This window comes from Panthera onca, chromosome C1, assembly GCF_046562875.1.
Source record: "Panthera onca isolate mPanOnc1 chromosome C1, mPanOnc1 haplotype 2, whole genome shotgun sequence".
NCBI classification, from domain to species: Eukaryota; Metazoa; Chordata; class Mammalia; order Carnivora; family Felidae; genus Panthera; species Panthera onca.
In genome coordinates, this window is record NC_138346.1 from 77,569,337 (window position 1) to 77,589,004 (window position 19,668).

The 19,668-nt window shown below is 36.5% G+C and overlaps 1 protein-coding gene and 1 pseudogene across 4 annotated transcripts in view; one reads left to right on the plus strand and one right to left on the minus strand.

Annotated features, from left to right (window-relative positions):
- Positions 1-19,668, minus strand: part of GALNT13 (polypeptide N-acetylgalactosaminyltransferase 13) — a 541,337-nt gene that overhangs the window by 472,823 nt on the left and 48,846 nt on the right. The gene's annotated exons all lie outside the window — the stretch shown is intronic.
- Positions 14,687-16,591, plus strand: LOC132670983 (60 kDa heat shock protein, mitochondrial-like; annotated as a pseudogene).

Consider the following 19,668-nt stretch of genomic DNA (forward strand, 5'->3'; position numbering starts at 1 on the left):
GTAGAGCAGTAGGTTATCAAACAGAGCATCCTTGAATTTACCCTGATTCAGCACTTTTGAGGAGCTAATAACTGCCGAAACAGAAATCATCCCGGGATACAATAAATTGGAGTGACTAACAACTGGACTTTACACACAGATAGGCCTGTGTCTATTCACCTCCTATCTGCAGGACCCTTTTTTAAAAAGCCTGTTTTCTCAACTATAAAATGAGAATAACAATGCCAAACCTAAGATTTGCTATGAGGACTAGCCACAATAATGCTTGTTAAGCATCTTGCAAGACAGATAATTATTAACGTATAAAACAAAATAAAGTCTCAAATTCTCAAAAAGGACCATTGCACGAAATAACTCATCAGTTACTTAACCTTAAAAACTCCATCTGGTCTGCATAGAAAGTATCCACAACAAATGTGTAATTTGGAATGGATAGCATACATTCAAAAAATTATGAGAGGGGAGACAACATATTAGTTTAAAGTGACTTCAAATAACCAAAGCACAAATTCTAAAAGGCATACAGATATGTGCACAATTACCTATTGAGAGGTATTCTAAATAAATGTAGAATTAATACCACAAACATATTTGTTTTATTTACACTATCAAAAGCAATAATTACCTGGCTAATTCATTTACAATAAATTGACAGTTAAGTCATGTACCGTAAATATAACAGGCCAAAGATAGGTTCATGCCATTTGCTACACTTAATATCAACTGAAGCTTAAAATTTTTGAGGTGAATAAGTAATACAATTTTGAAAGATATTTGAGAAGAACAGCTACAAAATACAAAGGTACTCAGAATATTTCATAAATATCTGTCTCAAAAACATCAAAGTGCAATTTGCTGAGGCAAATGCTCTTTAAATTAATAGCAGCTGACTTTGCATCATAAAGCAATACAAAGGCTACTGCCTGTAACAACCTATCCAGACTAGCAAGGAATTCAAAATTTACATAAAGTGACAGCTGAAAACATAACAGAGTCTATCTTCACTGTCTACATTAAATTTACATTAATGCAGCATATTTTTTTAAAAAGGTATAAAATGTGCAAGTCTACAGAATATAGGATATGTGGGGTTTATCTGTTTGCTGATGATTTTTCTGGAAACAAATGTCATGCTAATTATGTACTTTATTTCATTTCAACTTCATTTTCCTGTAAAGTGTATAACTAAACATTGGAACTCAGCCTCTAAACCTGGTAACAAGTGAAGAATTCCCTGACGCATATTTCCTGTTACTTTGTGCATGCATGCTTTACTGAATACAAGGTATGAAACAATTCAAGCTGTTAAATGTTCTGTGTTTCTTGGTCCTATGATGAAGTAGTTCTCTTCAGTTTATTGTAGAAAAAAGTCCCACAGAAAAGTATATATAACACTTATGGTTACCAAATAGCCATCCCCAGATTTAAGATGGGAATATCTTAAAATAAAAGATCCTATCATAAAGATCTTACATGTTATATAAAGATCTATAATGAAAGGCATAAAAGCACCATCCCTGGCTCTGTAATAAAATGAAATGATGACTTTGGGTCAGGATTTTGCCTCTCTGTGCTTCATTGTCTTTATTTATAACATATTTCCTGTCCTATTCAGCTCGCAAAATATTGTAAAGGCTTACGCAAGATAAAGAATGAGAACATTTTTAAAAGAAAATATAAAGAATATTATAATAAAAAATCTGAAATCGCTTAACTTTAAATATTAAAATGTCTAAGATAAGACATTTCCTAATAAGAGCCTAACAGTTAATGTTATTCAGAATTTAATATAAATTTTAGCTGTAATAGAAAGTCAAAATCATATCTTATTGCCATTTCAAGCATTACTCAAATTATTCTAATTTCATAGCCTGAATGAGCTATGTATCAAGTCATTAGCACTGAGAGAAGTCTAATCCCACTATTCTAACTGATAAAACTAAGTTGTTGTGTGATTTTTTTCATTTATATTTCAAGTTTCGAATTCTATCTCTACTTTGAAAACACCTGCCTCCACCTTGAAAATGCACTAAATTTCATCATTCATTGAGCCATATCTGCTGGCACTTGCATAATGGTAATCTCATACACTGTATTCCAATACTCTTCATGAGAACAAAACTGATGGGAGCAGAAGGATGGTACAAAACACACAGTAACACAAACCAACATAAGCACAGTTGGTAGCCCAGGTTTATTTAAGAGAATCAGCATCTGTATTATGTTTTTATTCCAGTAAGCCTCTATTTATTTGCAAACACTTCTCAGTTTCTGAAGCCAAATCCAAGTTCTGCAATATCCCTGTCTTGCCAAACCAATGTGGAGCATGACTAACTTGCATAAACTACAGGCTCTTCTATCTGAAAACACAGCCCCTTTCCTAATTGTTCCAGTATCTTTTGAGCACAGTTCCTTCTCTCTTTAAAAGTACTTCTCGGGGCGCCTGGGTGGCTCAGTAGGTTAAGCGTCCAACTTTGGCTCAGGTCACGATCTCGCGGTCCGTGAGTTTGAGCCCCGCGTCGGGCTCTGTGCTGACAGCTCAGAGCCTGGAGCCTGTTTCAGATTCTGTGTCTCCCTCTCTCTCTGACCCTCCCCCGTTCGTGCTCTGTCTCTCTCTGTCTCAAAAATAAATAAACGTTAAAAAAAATTAAATTAAAAGTACTTCTCTAGGTGGGAATACTTTTAAGAGAAAGCCATCAAGTACCATCTTGCTAGTTAAGATTGCCTTTCTTTTTCTTCTTGCCCACCAATCATTATATCCATCAGATATTCTATGATGCGTTACAGGATTTTTGTCTGAAGATATATACCATCTTCCTATCTTTATCAAAAACATATTTCAAATATAAAACAATCTAGATAAAGCTTAGGAGTTGGTAAATATGTTTTTAAACAAGGAGAAAGAGTTTTTTGTTTTAAAATTCGGAGGTTATCACTTCCATGGAGAGTCTAGTTTAGTTGCTATTAGACATATTTTTATCTGTACTCATTTATTTTATTTCGTAAAAATTGCATAATAGGTGCAAATTTATTCATTCTATTTTGTGAGGCTATATGTGAGGCTGCCAAAGCATCCTGAGAACTAGTGTAAGACTGCTGGTAGTGCTCCCAGAAGGTTCAGGCACCAACGTACCTCAAATGTTTTAAATAGCTATGCAGGAGTTTCTGTGAGCTGATGACTGGACAAATTTGCAGAACTGGTTTACAGACTAATAAATCTAATGTGTAAGCACTGAAAATAAAATGCGCTGCATTAGCCACAGGTATGATTGACAGGAAGACTGATCTTTGTATGAAGGAAGGTTAAAAATTAAAATGACCTAGAGGGATCTACCCATAGCTTAAACAAAGGATCCACTCTAAAAATCATACCACACTGGAAGATATACCATGAGACAAAGAAGCAAAGATAATGTTAAATGAATGCCTATGGGAGAAAAATGGAATAGAAGCAAAAAAAGAAAAACAAAAAACAAAACCAAAAGGCCCTCACTGGCATTTAAACCAAGGAAAGTTTGAATATTCATAACATAAAATTTGACTATTAGGAGGCAACCTAGCATGAGATCTAAAATTATATATTGCAGAGTTATAATGCCATGAGTTGGATCTGAGTCCAACACTCACTAATTGTATGGCTTAATTCAAGTTATTTAAATCTTCTGTGCCTCTGTTTTTCTATTCAGAAAATATGAACAATAATAGCTACCTCACAGCCTATGATGAGTATTGAATTAATTAATACATGCAAAACTCTTATAAGAGTGACTGGAACTTAGGAGGTTCTCAATATACATTACCGATTATTAGTAGTAACAGTAAAATTATTATCAACATGAAATCATCAAGAGAATGAGAAAAAGAGTAAGAATTCTCTGCCCACCTTTCCAGAAGTAGCGTATACTCTGTGTGTATTCAGGGTGTCGGGGGACAAGATGAACATCACAAATATATTTAATATTACTATTTATGAGTATTACAAATTACAATATTTTAAATTTAATAATCCAAAATATATTTAGAAGAGTTTTTGATGGAGATGAATTACACAGGATTTTGCAATTGTCAAAACTCGTTGAACTATACAATTGAGATTTGTGCATTTCATTCTGTGTAAATTACATATATATTTTTAAGGCAAAAACAAAATGTTTATGTACCAATCATTTGATTCCCTGATTAATACTTTTCTACCCCTTTCCTACCATTGTTTTCTCTATGGTGGTGACTTGGGTCTCAGGCTGTTCCTTACAAATACCTTGCCTCTGGGCGTACGCATATGCTATTTTCTCTGTTCACTGATGTGGTTGGTTATGGCTGCCTGCTCTTATTTCCTTCAGATCTTACTTCCCCCTGCTCAAATGTCAAATCTTGGTGAGCTTTCCTATCAACCCATTAAAAATAATACACACAACTTAGTCACTCTGGATTTCTTAACTCATTTAATCTTTCTCCTTTGTACCTCTTACCCCCAAACATATATAAAAAAATTAGTTTTTAAATTTGTTTATTGTCTGTCCCTCCTTGTTAAATAGTAAGTTATATGAGAACAATAATTCATATCTCTTATATACCCCCATTCTCCCTCAAATATTTTTACGTTTTTAAAACTCCAGCACTGGTTGTTATGGGCTGAATTTTGCCAAGCCAGAATTTGTATGTGAAGTCCTAATCTCCAAGATTTTAGAATGTGGCTGTATTTGGAGATACAGTCTTTTAAAAGGTAATTAAGGTAAAATGAGGTCATATGCATTTTCCCTAATCCAAATCATCCTTACAAGAAGAGGCAATTAGGACACAGAGGAAAGACCATGTGAAGACAGAGAAGGCAGCCACCTATATGCCACAGAGAAAGACCTCAGAATGAAATCAGATCTGCTAACACACTGATTTTGGACTTCTACAATCTGTGACAGAATAAATTGCTGTGTGTAAGCAACCCAATCTGTGATACTTTGTTATGGCAGCCTTATCAATAATACCCAGGTGAAAAATCCAACTCTTCCCTATTCCACTCCTAACATGCAAATAGACGAACATCACCAGAAAGAACCTCCTCAGAATATGCTGCCCGTTCTCATTTTAACTCTATAAACTCACGTCACACTACAAGTAGACTCTCTGTGCTTTGCTGCAATCCTGCAACAGTTCCTACTCAAATCAATCTCCACCTTGCTTGCCTTCCTCAGATGGCCATCTCCGCACTTTTTCCTCTTAGCTTATCATTACACTTCTACACTTAGCACAGAAGATATAAACAATAAGAAGGGTATTTTGCCTACTGCCATATTGAATTTATGAATTTTCTTGTTCCCATTTACTGCCAACCCTAAATCTGCAAGTCCCAGGGCTAGAACAGATGACTGTCCTTTTAGGAGGGCAACACCCTCTGCTCTCACATAGCGTTTCACTGATTGCACTTGTCTCTTCTGCATCGTTTTTTCTTCTTTAATAAGTCAACGTTACCAATACGAAGATGCTACATGAATAATACTCTTAAACTAATTTGACCCCACATCCCTCTTCAGTGATTCTTCCAGCACCCTGCTTACCTTTGAAGCAAAACTTCTGGAAAGAATTATGTATAATCACTGTCTATACACCCCATATCCCTAACCTCCTATTCTCTCTTAAACCCAAAAGGCTTTAGCCCCTGCAACTATATGGAAACCTTATTGGATACAGTCAGTGTAATGGTCAAATCCAATGGTCAATCCTCAAGCACCATTTTACGTAACTCCTAAGCAGCATTTGACATAGCGTGGTCAAAAACCTTGTGCTCTTTTTTGTAAATCTTCTTCTTTATGTCCAGGTGTAGAATTTAATGATTCATCACTTGCATACAATACCCAGTGCTGATCACAAGTGCCCGCCTTAACATCCATCACCTGTTTAACCGATCCCCTGCCCATGTCCCCTTCTGTAACCATCAGTTTGTTCTCCATAGTTAAAAGTCTGCTTCTTGGTTTGCCTCTTTTATTTCCCCTTATGCTCATTTGTTTTCTTTCTTAAATTCCACATATGAATGAAATCATACAGTATTTGTCTTTCTCTGATTTATTTTGCTTAGCATAATACTCTGTAGCTCCATCCACATCATTACAAATGGCAAGATTTGTACACATACCACAACTTTTTACCCAATCATCGCTCTTTCCATAACTTGGCTAATGTTGATAATGCTGCTACAAACATTGAGGTGAATGTATCCCTTCAAATTAGTATTTTTGTATCCTTTGGGTAAATACCTAGTAGAGTAATTGCTGGATTGTAGGGTAGTACTATTTTTAACTTTTTGAGGAACCACCATACTGCTTTCCAGAGTGGCTGCACCAGTTTGCAATCCCACCAACAGTATAAGAGGGTTCCCTTTTCTCCAAATCCTTGACAACAATTGTTTCCCATGGAACTCTCTCTCTTTTCTTTTTTTTAATTTCTTATTTGATCATGCAGCAAATTCCATTGGCTCTGCTTTCAGATTTGACTCACTTCTTACCAATTCCCCTGTTGCCACCAAGCCACCACTCCTAACTCCCTTTTAAAAATACAGCTTTATTGAGATAGAGCATATAGACAATATAATTCACTAATTTAAAGTGTACAATGCAATGGCTTGTAGTACAGTCACAGAGCTATGCACAATTTTAGAACACTTCTGTTACCCCAAAAGCAAACAGTTCCCCTTTGCTATAATCTCCTAATGTTCTCATGGACTCTAGCCCTAGGTAACCACTAATGTAATTTCTGTCTATGTAGAGTTATCCATTCTGAACAGCTCTGTTTGAATACGGCGGTGTTTGGTACAGACACCTAAGTTACCAACCTACGCAAGTCACAGCCCTACCTGGTCTCAGGTTACAGTGTTGCTGTCTTAGTCCATTCAGCCACCTATGGCCACACCACTGTGGCCCACAAAACTAAAGTGGGTCATGTTTTCTTATTTTCAGGCCATTTGCAGTCTGACAATGGTATGTCTTTTGTCACAAAGGCCACCCAAAAATGGAATGATAATCATGGTATCAGATGGATTTTCTACACTTCCTACCATTCAAAGTTTTTTGCTGACTGTTGGAATGATGTCCTCAAAAAATGACCGAAGAAAAGATACCTAACCAACCTTCTAATCAACTCCCGGTCCACCCACCTGAACAAGGAAGTTGGCTTACTAAATTTGGCCTTTCCTCAAAAAGGGGTCTTTTATTGACCACCTACTAATGAAAGGGGTAGGAAATTCCATAAAACCATTCTGAAAATACGGGATTCCACCCAGTCATAGCGCATTTTTTTTTGTTGGCCGTAGTAAGAACCCCAAGCCAGCCTGACTAGTATACCTTTAGGTAACAGCCCAGACAAAAGGGGACTAGAGTATTCAAATTTAATTCTGGGTCATCTTCCTCTTGATCAACATGGTGCCAGAGCATAGGGCAAGAAGCTCTTGGTTGTGCCTGCTGCTAACTGAATGCCCCTACGGTGGCGCATGTGAGCCAACATGAAGGAAATCTGTAATTTTGTAAAAATGTCTTCTTCCTTTTTACATTTACCTCTTCCATATGAAAGGTCTGGATCATAGTAGGAGATAATTGAAAACAGAGATGCAGCTATATTTATTGAGCTAAGACACAACAAATTTCATGGCTTTCAAGGGAGATTAACAACCTTGACACCTGGGGAGAAAACAGATTGCATTCCAAGAGATGGAGGAAAGGGGTGGGGACAGTTCACGTTCTCCCTGTCACCTCAATCCAGCCTCAGAGCCTGGCAAAATAATTACATGGCCTGCTCAAGTGAACCAGCTCTTGTGGCTGGCAGTCTGACTGCTATTTCATTTGTCACCTAAACCTTGATAATTTCTCAAGAGTGGAACTGATTTATAGTCTTTCGTAGGTTTGAATTTTAATATAAGCATGTATTACTTTCAGCATAAAACTATTAACCTAGTTAGAAAAATTTAAGTATTTCTTTAATTTATCCTACAGTTACAATTGAGTGCCTACACAGATGCCATCAATGTGCTTGGCATGAAACATAAAAGATATAGAAAGACATAAGCCCTGCCTTCTGGTTTGGGACCCAGTAGGGGAGTCACAGAAGACTATTGGAGTAGAGATAAGAACGGAGATATGTGAAACATTAGGAATGATTCCAATATGTGAAACTCTTTTTAATGTAGTTATTATATGCAATTATTAATGTGAGACAATGCAGCAAAAAAAAATGGAATTATTGAGCATAGAGAGATTGAAAGAAGAGTGAAACTCTATATAGAATATTTATAAGGCAGATGCCACTTGTTAAGACTGTCTGTTACACACTGGTCTTTTTAGTCATGGTTGAGTATAGGAATATACATTTTATGAAAATGTTACAAATGTCAAAGCCTAAAATATATGTTAATGAGACTTTACAAGCAATAGATTATCATTAAAACATAATGAAATTAAGTCTTCATAAAGAAAGCTTGTAAAAAGTATATATGACCTTCAAAAAGATAATGAAATTCAATAGTTTTAAAAAGTGTATTCATCAACCTAAAAATTGTTCATCATTTATTTGTTTCAGGTATTTAATGACAGCTCAGTATTCATCTTATAAAATGGCATACCAGTAGTTTAACCTTGTTCATTAATAGTTACCAAGAGGGAAAAACAGAAATCCAAAATGTTCAACTGGATATAAAACCTAGAGATTTAAGACAACACTAGAGCATTTAGACAGTTCCCAGCAGACATCTGCCAGTGAGCTGGCCATCTTCTGCCATAAATCACATGATTAAAAAGAAAATAAATGTTTCCACTGAGATATCAAACCATTAGAAAACCTTAACCTCAGCTTCCTAGCTGGCCTTAAGGCTTTTCAATTCTTCATAACCAAAGGTGTAAGGAATGAATTACAAGTGTTCCTTATTTGAAATGGGGAGCATACAGAGGCTATTTCTTCTCTAGGCTTTCTTTCCAAAACAGAGGCATTTATTTGGAGAATATAATGAAAAATAATATTAAATTATCTTTAAATTTATATCAGAATCACTCTGCTCCAGCTGGCAATCTGTGGGATACAAAATAAAAGGGGGGGGGGAGTCAAAGAAAAGCCCAGAACTCTAGGGCACAAAAGGACCCTAGCAGCACAAAGGAAAAGAGATTTGATCACAGAAAACTCTAGAAAATTGGTTAGAGCTTTCTGAAATTTTACCTTAGAGCTGCATAAATGTAAATAAAATTTTATTTGCCTGCTTGAATATTTTAATATAGTGAATTTTTAAGCATAATTGATATGTGAAAGAAATGCCCACTCTTTCCAAAAATAACAGGTAAAATATTCAGTCCTCCACTCCAAGGGGAAAAAAAAAGTCCACTGTAATAAAGCTACCATATACTTAGTTATTACATTGATTTGCATCTTCAGTTTATGTTTTGTTTATTTCCTGCAACCTTCCTGGCAAAGTTATTAATCATAAATTAAGGGCTTTAAAAGACAGGCAATTAGAGGGAAGACATAAATAAAGAATTAAAAATCAGAATATTGATTAATTAGTCTCCAATTAATTAACAGTAAAGTAAAATTAGTAGATACCCAAAGAATGAAAATTCGTATTCGTATCAGCAAAGTAATCTTGTCTTATCAAATTGCTAAAGAGTGTAACTTGTTAATCAATATAAAGGAATCTAATATAATGGAGTATATAATCCAATAACAGAAAACATAGAAGTATTATAAATTAGGGAAACTTCCCAAAAACACATGAGAAAGGGAAAGATATAACTTTTTTCAAGATATAAAAGTTGAGCAGAGATTACCATTAATGTACAAGCAAATGAACAAGCAGACCAAAAACAAAGCAACATTTTCCTTGTCTTCAGGGAAAACTACCTATTAATTCAATTAAGGATTGTGCTAACTGGATAACTGTACATAAAAAGTAAATACTGGTTTTGACAAAATTATATATCAGCAAAGGTGGGATGAAGTGGGTCCTTTTTTACTTTGTGGGTAATGTAAAATGATAGAAACTTCTTGGGAAAAATGTGGTTTATTAGAAATAAGTATAACTCTATTACCTATTTTCTTAAAAATAATCATATACTTTGAACCAATAATTTCTCTACTGGAAAACTCTCTTTAAAAGCCCTATAAGACAGAAGACGCTTTATACAGGGAGATGGTATCACATCATTGTTTATTAAAAGGAGTTCAAAATAGATACGTAACTAATTGACAGAATATTATGCTGCTGTTAGAAACTTATGCAATTTTGTAATAACATGAAAAAAGCTTATATGATACTTGTAAAATTCAACAATTTAACATACACACTTGTTTATAGACTATAATCACAACTATTTTTTTTACCTTTTTCTTATAAAAGTACTAGAAAGAACAGAGGCAAATGTGTGGATTTTTTTCATTCCTCCCATTATTTTTACTAATTTTCAAATTATCCAGAAATAGTATATATTAACTGAATGATGGCAAAATATATGTTTTGCCTGAAAGTAAGAAAATTACCATGTAATAGTGATAAAGTATTAAATTCTTAGTGATGTGATATTTGTGCATACGTATACGTGAGTGTATGAGCACACACGGAGCTATGATGAAATGTAACACATAGAGAGAACAGACCCAAAGGACTGTCAAAAGAATTTCACAAAAGACAGTAAGTGAGAAGGAAAAGGAGGGCAGAACTCCCTATTAAAATTAAGGCTGATTTAAGCATTCTGTTTCCAGATTTCTCTTTTTTGTTTCCAAAACTGTCTACTGTTACAGAATCTATGTGACTTTGGAAAGATAAAAGTTAGCCCCCACATAAAATTCTATTAAAACTCTACATTCCTTTCAAGAAACTAGCTAACTTTCCAAACCTGAGTCTCATGCAGGACTCAGGAACTATCTTTTTTTGGTTGCATTTGTGGTTTTTATTCCAAATAAATACCTTCCCAAAACCATCAGGACCAGTATTTAAAAGCAATGATTGAAATCGGGGAAGACTACTCATTTCTTTTTTTTTTTTCTTTTTAAATTTTTATTTAAATTCTGGTTAATTAACATACAGTGGAATATTGGTTTCAGGAGTAGAATTCAGTGGTCAATCACTTATGTACAATACCCAGTGCTCATCATAATAAGTGCCCTCCTTAGTACCCATCAGCCATCTAGCTCATTCCCCACCCACATCCCTCCATCAACCTTCAGTATGTTTTCTATCTTACAGAGCCTTTCATGGTTTGTTTCCCTCTCTCTTTTTCTCCGTCCCATATGTTCATCTGTTTTGTTTCTTAAATTCCACATTTGAGTGAAATCAAATGGTATTTCCCTTTCTATGACTTATTTCACCTAGCATAATACACTCCACAACCACATCATTGGAAATGGTAAGATTTCATTCTTTGTGATGGCTAATATTCCAATGTGTACATATACCACACATTCTTTATCAATTCATCAGTTGAAGGACATTTGGGCTCTTTCCATAGTGTGCCTACTGTTGACAGTGTTGCTGTAAACATTGGGGTGCATGTATCCTTTCAAATCTGTATTTTTGTATTCTTTGGGAAAATACCTAGTAGTAAAATCATTGCATTGTAGGGCAGTGCTATTTTTAACTTTCTGAGGAAGCTCCATACTATTGTCCAGAGTGGTTGCACCAGTTTGCATTCCCGACACCAGTGCAAGAGGGTTTCTCTGCATCCCACCAACACCTTCTGTTTCCTGTGTTGTTAATTTTAGCCATTCTGATAGGAATGAGGTGGTATCTCATCGTGGTTTTGGTTTTTAGTTCCCTGATGACGAGTGATATTGAGCATCTTTTCATAGGTCTGTCAGCCATGTGTATGTCTTCTTTAGAAAAGTGTCTACACATGTCCTCTGCCCTTTTTATAACTGGATTCTTTGTTTTGGGGGTGTTGAGTTTGAGAAATTCTTTATAGATTTTGGATACTAACCCTTTATCAGATATGTCATTTGCAAATGTCTTCTCCCATTCCATAGGCTACCTTTCAGTTTTGTTGATTGTTTGCTTCGCTGTGAGAAGCTTTTTATCTTGATGAGGTCCCAATAGTTCATTTTTGCTTTTGTTTCCCTTGCCTCTAAAGATGTGCCTAGTAAGAAGTTGCTGCAGCCAAGGTCAGAGAGGTTGCTGCCTGTGTCCTCCTCTGAGGATTTTGATGGTTTCCTGAAGAAGACTACTCACTTCTAATCACTCTCACTGTTGCAACCTATATTTCCTCAAATTCAACTAAGAAGAAACAAATGAATGAATTTTATGTTGCTCATGTAAGGAAACTTTAATATATTAAAGACATACCTACTTGAGCCCCAAAAGGCTCTTCCCTTCTATATGATTTAGATTAAAATGGCATGCTAAATAAAGTGCCTGAGAACTACAGTGATTGCTGCTACAGAAAACGTGGTCTCCATCAATAGTATCCTGTAATCTGAAAAAAATCATTATTGAGTTAATGACAGAATGATTAGATTCAAAAAGCAAATTACCACGAGCAAAAACTCCCTGTTAAAAGCAAGCACCCATATTATTTGTTTCCACTGAGACAAAAAAAATGTAAAAGATGTACTGTACAACAAATATAATCTATCCTATGGTCTGTTTTTAAATGTCTAATCTAAAAATGCTATTTTAAATGACCTTAATTCTCATTTTAATGCAATAATTAAATAATACTAAGTCTCTAGGTCACCAAAAACTGTATGTCCATTTATCACTTTGTGCCAGTCATTGTCAATTAAATCAACTTCTGGAAATAATTTTTCTTTCAGAATTATTTACCAGAAATGAGCTATGTGGAATATGGTGGGAGGCTGGAGAACAGTGGGGGGCAGGAGAGAAATGATTACCATCCTACTTAATTTTGCCTCAATTGTTAGATATCTTTTCTAGAAATAAGATTTTTGTAGTTTACAATATTGCAGTGAGAAACAATGAGTTATTAATGGACATTTTTTCTTATTACAGTTTATTTGTGAGTCAAAGTTCAAATTCTAAAAGCAAATAGTTCATAAATTTTCTGCAAAGGTTTTATAGTTTTATAGCTCAAATAGCAAAAGTATAATGCTTCAATATCAATAACATCTGGTTCCCCCATGGGAAGATTATACTTTATGTGGCTGGATGGTTATAATGTTTTCTTTTGATTTTGATAATCCTAGTAAATACATTCTAACCACTGATTGACATCCAAACAAATCAGTGAGTGTGCTCCATTACGACGTGTCTTATCTATTAATTTCTGCAGAATGAAACATTGTTCAAACTGAGAAAGAAAATGCTAGTATGATTCCTCTGCTGCAAAAAAAAAAAAAAAAAAAAAAATGCAATCAGTATAAAGATGCTCAGATGTCCCACATTCATTCAGAGCTCCACCCCAGCGCAGAACAGTAATCAACATTTTATTTTTCTTTTTGCTCCACATTTCTGGCAGATACCTACAAAGGCAGCAATCTGAATCAATGAAGCCTATTACTGATGTATTGGATCTTTTTCTTTACGCCATTTTTAATTCCTGGTTATTCCCACTCTTCTCATTTTATTCAATTATATTTCTCCTTGATCATATTTAAATCTTATTTCTCTTCACCATATTTTTAGATTCATTTTTCACTCATCTCATTTCCTCTCCATAGTCTCCTCCTTTTTTTTTTTTTTTTTTTTTTTTTTAACTTATAAAAATCACCTAACCAGGAATTTTCACTTCAATTTGAAATCGGCTCTGCGGGATATATCATCAGATGTTTCTTCCATTCTTTCCCCAACTTTCCAGTTCTTGTCTTCCTCTTCTGTGGAGATGACACCATCTCCCCTGGCTATCCCAAAGTTCTCCCATCATCTCCACTTGCCATTTTACAGAAACTCCTTTTCTCTTATTCCAGGCCTGACTGTATATTCTCAGTTCCTTCTTCATTTCAAACCAAACCAAAATGGTAATTTTAACACCTAAGAAAGACTGTGTTTATAGTCATGGGCCAATCAAGTGCGAGTACTGAGATGCTGAAATAACAGCACAGGTATCACAACAATAAATATTGGTACCAAAGAGACAGAAATACATAAAGTGTTGGGGTGTTTTGTTTCATTTATTTTTCTCTAAACTTCATCACAATATAGTATGGTTAGGAGTATTACACAGACTTTGATTTAAGTCCTCACCTCCACCACCGTTTCATTTGGAGATACTGCAGAGATTAATTTGCCCAGGCTAACCCCAGTTGTTCCCAGGTTTACAAAATGGCAATAAGAACAATACCTGCTTGTAAGGGCATGGTAAAGTTATGTACATAGAATGAGAATCAGAGGAAATGGGACACAGTAACTAATCAGTACATGTTAGCTATCACTATTATTGTGATTAATATTATGAACAAAATAATTTGTTAATACAACTCAAAAAGAAGCATTTAAGATTTATTCAAATAGAAGCTATTTATTTCTCTCATTTGGCAAAGTGAAGTACCTATATGCTTCCAGCCCTTTGCTAGATGTGGGACAACTTACTTCACTGAGCTTATAATACAGCAATTCCAGATAAAATCAAAGACCTGTTCAAGATTAAGATTTCTGGGGCCAACGCCACTGTTAAGAGTATTGGTGCCTTGACTCACTTCCAGTGGCCTGCCTCACGGCCCACGGGCTTTGCCGTTGCCCCGCAGAACTGCTTCCATTACAGTCCTTCACCAAATGAGGCCAGTGTCCACAACACTGGCTCCTCATCTCACTCAGGCCTATGCCAAAGACGTAAAATTTGGTGTGAATGCCCAAGCCTTAATGCTTCAAGGTGTAGACCTTTTACCAGATGTTGTAGCCATTGCTGTGGGGCCAAAGGGAAGAACAGTGATTACTGAACAGAGTTGGGGAAATCCCAGAGTAAAAAAAGTGGTGTGACTGTTGCAAAGTCCATTGACTTAAAAGGTAAATATAAAAATACTGGTGCTAAATTTGTTCAGGATTTTGCCAATAACACAATTGAAGAGGCTGGAGGTGGCACTACTGCTGCCAGTGTCCTGGCACGCTCTATTGCCAAAGAAGTCTTCGAGAAGATTAGCAAAGGTGCTAATCCTATGGAAATCAGGAGAGGTGTCATGTCAGCTGTTAATGCTGTAATTGCTAAACTAAGAAGCAGTCTAAATCCATGAATACCCCTGAAGAAATTGCTCAGATTGCTATGATTTCTGCAAATGGAGACAAAGGAATTGGCAACATCATTTCTGATGCAATGAAAAGGTTTGGAAGAAAGGGTGTCATTATAGTAACGGATGGAAAAACACTAAAGGATGAATTAGAAATTACTGAAGGCATGAAGTTTGATCGACGTTATAATTCTCTAAACTTTGTTAGTACATAAAAAGGTCAGAAATGTAAATTCTAAGATGCCTATGTTGTATTGAGCAAAAAGAAAATTTCCAATGTTCAGTCCATCGTACCTGCTCTTGAAATTGCCAACGCTCATCATAAGCCTTTGGTCATAAAATGCTGAAGATGTTAATGGAGAAGCTCTGAGTACACTGGTTTTGAATAAGCTAAAAGTTGGTCTTCAGGTTGTAGCAAGTCAAAGTTTCAGGTTTTGGTGACAATAGAAAGAACCAGCTTAAAGATGTGGCTGTTGCTACTGATGGTGCAGTGTTGGGAGAAGAAGGATTGTCTCTAAATCTCAAAGATGCTGGGGCGCCTGGGTGGCTCAGTCAGTTGGGCGTCCGACTTCAGCTCAGGTCACGATCTCGCGGTCCGTGGGTTCGAGCCCCGCGTCGGGCTCTGGGCTGATGGCTCAGAGCCTAGAGCCTGTTTCCGATTCTGTGTCTCCCTCTCTCTCTGCCCCTCCCCCGTTCATGCTCTGTCTCTCTCTGTCCCCAAAATAAATAAACGTTAAAAAAAATTTAAAAATAAAATAAAATAAATCTCAAAGATGTTCATCCTCACAACTTAGGAAAATTAGGAGAGGTCATCATGACGAAAGATGACAAGGCTCACAATAAAAAACGTATTCAAGAAATCACTGAGCAGTTAGATAGCACAACTAGTGAATATGAAAAGGAAGAACTGAGTGAATATCTGACAAAACTCTCAGATGGAGCAGGTGTGCTGAAGGTTGGTGAGACAAATGATGTTGAAGTGAGTGGAAAGAAGGAATTACAGATGCCCTCAATGCTACACGAGCTGCTGTTGAAGAAGGCACTGTTCTGGGAGAGGGTTGTGCCCTGCTTCAGTGCATTCTAGCCTTGGATTCCATAACTCCAGCTAACAAAGATCAGAAAATTGGTACAGACATTATTAAGAGAATACTCAAAATTCCCGCAATGACCATTTCTGAAAATGCAGGTGTTGAAGGACCATTGATAGTTGTGAAAACTATGCAAAAGTTCCTCAGAAGTTGGTTATAATGCTATGCAAGGAGATTTTGTGAATATGGTTGAAAAAGGAATCGCTGATCCAACTACAGTTGTTAAAACTGCTTTACTGAAGCCTGCTGCGGTGGCCTCTCAGTTAACTACAGCGGAAGTTGTGGCCACCGGAATTCCTAAAGAGAAGGACCCTGGAATGGGCAGAATGGGTGGAAGGGGAGGTGGTGTGGGAGGTGGCATGTTCTAATTCCTAGAATAGTGCTTTACCATTATGAATGAACTGTGAGAGGGCACTCAAGGCAGAGGTCCTCAACAATAACTTCAGAAAAGTCAGATGAGGGAAATGACCGGAGAAAAGGCTCGCTGTTATTTAAGAAAATCACTATAACCATCATTTACTGGTTTCAGTTGACAACAATGTAATGCTTTACCGCAGTCATTGTCCATGCTTCTGGATAATTTATTTTATATTTTTGAATAAAAAGACATTTGTACATTCCCGATAACCGAGTGTCAGAGCTATGTACCAATGCACCGCTTTCAACTTAAATCACTGAGGCATGTTTACTACCATTCTGTTAAAAGCAGGATTTTGATGTTTGCCATCACCTCATCACCAGATGAAAAGTTAAGAAACAGCCTTTCTGTAGAGAGTAAGAATAATTGTGTACAAAGTAGAGAAATATCCAATTATGTGACTTTTCTGTAAAAAAAAATATTTAAAGTTTTAAAAGAGAGTACTGATTTTATTTTTATTTTGTTCTTTATGCATTTCATCACTTTTTTATACTTTGAAAAATTAAGTTTACTATAAAAAAATAGGAGCATGCATAAATTTGCTGGTAGACTGATGATCCAAAGGCTCCTGCGGGACACACAGGTGGAGCCGCCAAGGCAGGTGAGTATAAAACGAATTTCAGGAGAGGGAAAGCTGGGGGAGTCAGCAAACCAGCGTTAACTAAAGCCATGGAAGTTGGACAAATGTGTTCAGTGAGAGTGTGAGTGTGAGGGGAAGAAAAAAGAGGGTGCCACAAAGAACCTTATAGAGTACCAATTTAAAAGAAAGGTAAGCCCACAGGTAAGAATGGGCAAGGGCTATCCGGGGAAGAAAGAAAAACAAAAACAAAAACAGGAGCACACAACATTGTAAATTCCAACAGAAAGAATGTTTTAAAAGAGAGGAAGTGATCAATGGTACAAAGTTATGCCAAGAGATCAAAAACATATGTTCTCTAGACAGCCCCAGAACTAATTTTTGTGGCCTTAGAAAGAACAATTTCAGACAAACAGAAAAAGCAAGTGCCCGGTATGGTCTGGGGTGAGTGGAGGATGCAGATTTAAGACTGAGAATATACATATTCTGGGAAACGTCTAGCTATGAGTAGAGACAAGAGTTCCCGGGTAGGTGAAGGTGGACTTGGAATAAAGGGAGGATTTGTGCACGGATGCAGGTTTGTTTATAAGGGGAACGATCCTTTGACATGTCTAATGCCGATGGGAAGAAATCAGGAAATCAGGGGAGAGGAAGAAGGCTAAAGATGCAGAAGAAAGAAAATACTTCTTTGAGTCAGGGCTTTTAGAACATACACAGGTACAAGATCCAGAACATGCGTGAAGGCTTTGGCTTAAAGAGGAAGAAGCATCAGAAGGGAAGAATGAAAGAATGTGTGGGTAGTGGTAAATTAGCAGGAGCTTCCTGGCTCATGGAGGCTGTTTTCCCTGTATGTCAGCAGTTAAGAAAGAAGGAGAGTAGAGCATAGTAAAGTAGAAAAGCTTTTATATAAAACTGAGGAGAATGGGGGAGCCTGGGTGGCTCAGTTGGTTAAGTGTCTGACTTCAGTTCAGGTCACGATCTCAGGGTTTGTGAGTTCCAGCCCCGTGTTGGGCTCTGTGCTGAAAGCTCTGAGCCGGGAGCCTGCTTCTGATTCTGTGTCTCCCTCTCTCTCTGACCCTCCCCCACTCACGCTCTCTCTGTCTCTCTCTCTCAAAAATAAATAAACTTAAAAAAAGAGAACTGTGGAGAATGGAAGACAAATTTCTAGAAAAATACATGAAAGTTGCATCTCAGAGTAGAGGGCTCAGCTGAGGTCATCATCCCAGATTTTTGCCCCATCTTCTTGGTGGGCAGCACCTCCTCTGACGCCCTCCCAGAGGACTTCGGCACGCCTCCCTCACTCTTCCTTTTTACTTTTACTTTCCAAGAAGAGGATTAACTCCAGGTGGTGAGGATTTCATGTTGTATTTTCCATCTTTTTTAAAGAAAGTATATCAATTTAAAAGTGAGATTGTTTTAAGCATGACAAATCAGATATAATACTGTCTGATTCAAATCTCAACGAACTTATAGTTAGCATGGCTTGAATGTGCTGAAAATGACTTAATGATGATGCATCTTACCAAACCTTTGCACTCATACCTGTAGACGCAGCGAGGGAGAAAACGCAGTGAAGGAAGTAGAAACCCCAAGAATTTCACTCTAAACTAGCTGCATGTTGCTAGGAAAAATATTGTTTGTGGTCATGACCAATATGTATAAATGTTCAAGTGGCACTCTTTATTTTTCTGTCTCCCTCCTCCCTTCCTCTCCTTCAGCTGGACCCTTCTGTTTCCAAGATACCTTCTAGTCTGAGTCTTTGCTGCTCAATTGGGTGTCTCCAGTACTGACTGAGGTTGCCTGGCAACATGACCAATAGAACATTCACCAGCCTGTGTGGCAGCTCTATTTTTTGGTTCGCAGGTGGGGGATTTGGATAGAACTGTATGAGGTTTCCGCTTTGCAATTCTGTTTGATTTCAGTGAGCATCTAGTGAAGTTTATTACTTACAATATCATTATTATAGTTTATTGCATTATTCAGCATTGTACAGAGGTTTTTATTTGTCATCATAATTGTTAATACTTCCAGCAAATTTATAAGATTGGAACTGTGCTTCAAAATACTTAATTACTTTTTGGAAGCTTATTAGCATAAAGACAATTTTTTTTTAAATATTAAAAACCAAAAGGTTATTGACAGGGAGAGAAGTACAGGGAACTTCTTGGGAATTGGTTCTATATCTTAGTCTGGGTAGTAGTAACACAAGTGTATAGCTATGTAAAAAGTACAGATATATCAATCTGTATACTTAATATTAGTGCACTTTGCACACTTTAATATACATATGGCATTTTTTGAGAGTTTTAAAAAGTAGTGACAAGATGAATAAATATACATACACATATAGAAACAGAGGCTATATAAGCTTGATACATTTTAGTTTGGGAATAAAAATAATCCCCAGGCTTTTATCACAGAACATAGTATCTTCTTAAAGACTGGGCATC